We start from the raw sequence: 6,180 nt of genomic DNA on the forward strand, positions 1-6,180 counted from the left end.
CTGGGTGCTGAATATAGGATTTAATGTTTACCTGCTGGGTTTTGGTCTTGCTTTGGTCCCTTTCTTTCTATCCTACTTGCCCATTTTTGAATGGAAATATTAGCTTATCCCATTGTTTGTTGGAAGTATTTAACTTTTTTATTTTTACAGGAGCTCACAGTTAAGAGTTTGCCTTGAGTTTCAGAGGACACTCTGGACTTGGACTTTTCACCAACGCTACAATTGTTAAAACTGGTAAATCTTGAAGATGGAAGAAATGTATCTTTTATAAAGAAGTACTGTTATATCTTACATCTAGAATTTTCCCTCAAATTCTCAGTGTTAGATGTATGTTATGGGCAAAGCCTCATGCTGTCGTAGGTGGGGCTTTTCAGAGATAGCTGGATCTGGAGTGTGTGATGCTGAGATCAAGGGTGTGTGATTACTAAACTAGTGCACTGATTGGTTTGGCATTGTTCTCAGTAGGATGAAAGGGGCCCCACATGGGTGTGAGTGCTATGGCCCCTATGGGTGGGCAGGCCAGGTAAGACATAAAGGACACAAAGATAATCTTTGTTGCCATTTGCAAGTCAATTTTGCTTGCTGCCACACTGCTTTGCCATCTTCTGCTTGCTCTGCTTTGCCATGGACTGTTTCTCCTCTGTGATGCTCCTCTGCCGTGTGCCACCCTAGTTTGGAATCACCTGAGTATGAACTGAAACCTCTGCAAACTGTGAGACAAATAAACGTTTTCTCCTTGAACTTTGGGTGTTGGGTACTTTGTCTCAGCAGTGAGAAGTAAGTAAGACAGGTCTTTTCAAAGGTGATTAGATCCTAGGGTGCTATACTCCTAAGCGGATTCGTCCACTAATGAGCTCCACAGCTAGGTGTGCTGTCAGGAGGTGGGCCTGTTCGGAAAAGGCAGGGCAACAGGGGCATGACCTGTGTCCTTTCCCTCACTCCGTCCTTCACTCTCTGCTCTTGGTCATCATGACATAAGAAGCCTCCCCCTGCTGTGCCCTTCCACCACGCCATTCCTACTTTGAAGCCAGCCAAACATGGACTGCTACCATGAACCAAAATAAACCTCTCTTTCTTTAGGTTGCAGGTATTCGGTCTTTTGTCCAGTGATGTGGATAGTGACCAAGGCGGACATACATGAGTCTTTGGGGAACCAGAGGTAGAATGTTGTGATTTAGATCTAGAATGTCTCCCAAAGTCCTCCTGTGTGCAGGCGTGGGGCATGCGGAAGGTGGCTGCATCATGGCGATGTTGTACCCACAGCTGTCCTTGTGTGCTACTTCCTCCTCCCTGGAATTCTGCCCACTACCTCCCTGAGTTCCCATCTCTGTCTTTCCCTGGCCTCCATATGGGTCTCCATGCAGGTCTTTTCCCTGGTCTACACCCTGGAAATCCCTCCAGGTAGCAAATAGGCATTGCTCCAGAATTTTACATTTGTTTCCCTTCTCTTGGAGGTCACAATCCTGCATCTCTTGTTGTCCAAGGTCTCAAAATTATTATTTCATGTATTTTCCCAATTTTCTAGTTCTTTCTAGTAGCAGTGCAATTCTTCACAAGGAAAACTCCAAATGTTTAAGCCTAAATGTTTAAATCTAAATAGAAATTTGAATTGTGTTGTTTACTCTTACAATTCATACTCAGAGATTTTAAAGCCCTTCATAGTTAACATAGTACAGCTTTGGGGGAAATGTCCTCTTTTGTGAGCTTCTGCAGCTGCGCTTTCCAATATGGCAGCCACCAGCCACATGATGCCACTGATCACTTGTGCTGTGGTGAGTTGCCCAAAGCGTAACCACATATCCAATATCCAAGACTCAGTATTTTTTTTAAAAGGATGCAACATACTTATTAGTTTTTACATGTTAAAATGATAGTGTTTTAGAGATTTTGGATTAAAATTATAGTTTTTTATTTTTTTGTCTTTTTGAGGCAGGGTCCCACTGTGCAGTTCAGGCTGGCCTTGAGCTCACTGTAGCCCAGCCTGGTCTCAACTCACAACAATCCTCCTGCCTCAGCCTCCCGAGTGCTAGGATTACAGGCATGCGCCACCATGCCCAGTTTAAAATTATATTTATAAAATAAATCTCATCTGCTTCCTTTCACCTTTTTAATATTTCTACTGGAAAATGTGCATTATTCCCTGTGTGACTCACATTCTTCTGCTAATGGGCAGTACTGCCTTCCAGCAAGCTTTTCTGCTGACAGAGCACTTCCTTGGTTTGTGGAACTCTTCTCCTGGTGAGTTTTCCTGCTACTTTACTGTCTTTTCCTTCTAAGACTCCTCTTCTGATACCTAAATCTGCTGTCCCCACATTTTATTATTGTTATAGTTGATACAAGGCATCAACTTAAGGAGTCCAGAAGCTTAACTAAGTGACTCAGCAGTTCTACATCCTGGGGTGAAAAGGACATGCCCTTATCTCTCTAGGATGTTGTTTATTGTGTTAATTTGAGAAGTTTAAAAGTTCAACTAAGCTGGGCGTGGCAGCACATGCCTGTAATTGCAGCACTCTGGAGGCTGAGGCAGGAGGATCGTTGCAAGCTTGAGACCAGCCTGCACTACAAAGTAAGCTCAAGGCCAGCCTGAACTGCATAGTGAGACCCTGTCTCAAAAAAATAAAATAAAATAAAATAATACAAGGTCAACTAAATGATTCAGCAGGAGGCCAGGGTCCTCACTTTGTGACCATCCTCAGCTTGTGAAAGAGGAGGGCATGGAGATGGTGTGGGCATGGGGTGACAGCCCATATACAATATAAGGGAGGAAAAGAGGCTTTTTCTGCCCTTGTGCTCTTGCTGCTTTTGCTGACTTCTGTGGCCTTGAACAGTTGCCCCTGTGTTCTGCCATTCTGCCTTGGAGCCAGCTGATTATGGACTGAAACCTCCACACACTGTGAGCTAAATAAACCTTTCCTTCCTTAATTTTGGGCATCAGACATTTTGTCTCTGCAATGAGAAAAGTACCCAAGACAATTATGGTCCAAAATTACTCATTGGTGCCTGCTTAAAGAGCGGATTTGCGGACCTCCTATCAGAGATTCTGACCTGATAGACCACCATGGGGACCAAGATTATGATTCAGTTAAATAGAATGACGCTTCACAAATATGGAGCAATTTTCAGCTCTATTCTTCCTCATCTTACCCTGTATATTCCTTGGGAAATTCATCTTCCTAACCTCACCCCATCTCCAAAAATAAAACTATTATTACTCAAAAGCTAACATTTGCCTGAAGTCTTGTCTTCCAAGTGCGATTTCCCTTATGTCTTCAGCTTTCCTCCCACCTGCCCAGTGTGAATCTTCCTTGGCTGTCTCCAATACAGCATATCCAAAATTTAAATCCCAATATCCATTCTCCCCAACTCAGTCCCCGTTTTGTCCTCTCAGTTACCAAAACTCAAACCCTAAATCATCTTCTCCTAACATCTATATTTAATCAGTTACAATATATGCTACTAATTATTCTTGCTTAATTGCCATCCTTTCTAAGCCTTCTAAATTCCTTTGAGCAATGTTTCTCAATCTTGGCTCCACCAAAATACCAGGCAGATAACTGCTGTAGGTGTTGTCCTGTGCGATGTAGGATGTGTAGCAATTTCCCCATCCTTATCCTGTGCTGGAGACCACTACAAAGTGGCTCTGAGCAGGATTTAAAATTAACCAATTGGCATTCCGTGTTCACTTGTGAATCTGTCCAAGGCCGAGGCACCTCATCTGGAAATGGAGGACTCATCGTAAGTGAACCTCTGTGAGTCACTAATCCCTACTAGAACCTGTAGTGGTGCAGGAAGCCAGAAAGCCTCAAAGGACAAGATCACAGCCAAGGACACCTGGGTCAGATCTCAATTAGATAAAGGTTATAGCTGCAGGTACCTTATTCTTCAGTGGATTAACTTCATGCCCGACTTAGAGAAGTCCTTGAGTGATTCTGCCCTTCTTGAGTATTCCCCTCCCTTCTTCTGATAACCAAATAAATACAGTGACCCAGAGAAGGTCGTGGTCTTAGCCCTGAGAGAATGTTGAATTATGTGAGAGGGCTTTGATCTTCCTGGAGCCCTGAAATCATTCCATTTGCCTCTTTTTATTTAGCCTTCGCCGTACACTCATTCAGGAGATTGCGGACCTGATCAGCCTACAATAATTAAGGGATATTATTAATCCTGTAATCCTCCTAGATACAAGTAGCAGCCCCGAGCTGGTACAATCGAAAATGTCTCCAGACATCAAACATCCAAGGGTGAGCAATGGAGGGAAAGGAATCACTTCTCATCCACAGAACCACTATCTTATTTGACTGAGGCCCTCACTGTCAACCATCTGTATGAGGCCAAGAGGTTCCACACCTTGACAGAGCTGTACCTCTCCTTATTCTTCACATTCTTATAGTTTTACAGTTTTCATCAGAAAAAACTCAAGTCTTCTCATATGGCATTAAAATAGCAAAATTTGTCTTCTACTTGCCTCTCCAGGTTTCTATACCAGCCATACCAAATTCCTTTGCAATTTAATTAGACATGGATGAAATTCATAAGATGTGTTAACTGTAGACAGTAAGCAAGCTAGTAGCTTATGAGACAAATGCACAGCTCCTTGGAGTTTTTAAATATAGAACATGAGTAAGCATACACTTTGCTAAACACAGGCAGAATTGTGTTAAATATACATAGTAAGTTAGTAAACTATAAGACATGCCAAGTTAAAATAAATAGAAAATATGACAGAAGAAAGGGGCACTTGAAGCCAAAAGAGATGGAAAAAGTTGTTATGAACAGTCATGAACTGACAACTGTCAACCCTAAATCAGCCACATATCCACACACCGATGACACCTAGAATAGTTTCAAATTTTTCTACCCAAGAAATGCAAATAAAACCTGTGCCTGATTGGCACTCTAACTCATCCGTTCTTGCTGGGAGCAGACGTACTTCTGTGCTTCTGTCCAGTAGAATAAGCATGTATCCTGGCCCTAAAGCATCTTCCATCTGTAGGTCTCTCTCTGAAAACCTCAACTCCAGTTCTCAAGAGCATCTCAACACTGCAGAAGGGCAATGTGACAGACAGGACACATGAGCAGATGACGTAGGTTGCCTTCCATTGCTTGTACACTCTTTTAAGCGTGTCAAATTACTACTATTGTTTCTTCTTGCTTTTCTCTGGCTACTTAAGTTGATTCAATAAGCCCTATTACTAAAGAATCTTCATTTGATCTGTGAGTCTTCTGTTTTCTTACCTGTGGGATACCTTGCTTCGAAGTCTACTTCAAGGCCATCATTAGATCAAAGTTGTTCAAATCAACCCCTAACCCCTTCCCTCCATGGAGACCACTACTAAGCAGCCCTCAGCAGTACTTAAATTAACCAATTGGCTCTTCATGTTTACTTGTGAGTCTGTCCAAGGCCTAGGACCCTTGCCTGGAGATGGGCAGTGGATTCATAGTAAGTGAATCTCTGAGAGTCACTGATCCCGACTGAGGCCTGTCATGGCTGCCTCAAAGGATAAGACAAGGCCACAGCTAAAAACACTTGGCTCCGACCTTAGTTAACTAGGTAAAGACGTAGCTGCAGGCATCTCACTCCTGGGTGGATACCTTCCTGGAGATAACACAGTTACCCTAAGTTAACATAATGTCTTACTTGTTGAAGTTCTTGAGCAGATTTAAAAGGTCCTTGAAAGATTCCCGCCTTTCTTCAGTATTACTCTCCTTTGTTCTGATAACTGAATAAATAGCCTTGACGTCCACTCCTTTGGGAGATTGCCCTGATCAGTTCCCAATAACTAAGGGATAATGTTAACGCACTCCCCTCCCCCGCACCCCCAACCTCAGGCCCTGGCCCAATAGTGCCTCTCATTACATCCGGCCCTGTTTCTCCCACGGAATTATCAGGACGAGCTGTGAGTTTACCCCTCTGTTGGAAGCAGGAGTAGCTTTTACCCCTTCTGTCTCAGCATTCCGGAATACAACGTAACCAACCACAACACGACCAGCAAAGGAACTCTCCCAGGCCCACTCCCCACGGCGTCGGCCCTTCTCCCGCTTGACTAAGCCTGGTGTCGAACGGGGGTGTCGGACCGCGCCGCCGGGGGCGGAAGGCAGGCTACCCGGCGGGCCACAGGGCGAGCGGGAGCAGTGCTCACAGCTCCCGGCCAGCGTGGGCCTGGTGGACTCCTCTCCGCGGCC

The sequence above is a fragment of the Chinchilla lanigera genome, unplaced genomic scaffold, assembly GCF_000276665.1.
Source record: "Chinchilla lanigera isolate Chin_1 unplaced genomic scaffold, ChiLan1.0 scaffold00075, whole genome shotgun sequence".
Classification (NCBI taxonomy): Eukaryota; Metazoa; Chordata; class Mammalia; order Rodentia; family Chinchillidae; genus Chinchilla; species Chinchilla lanigera.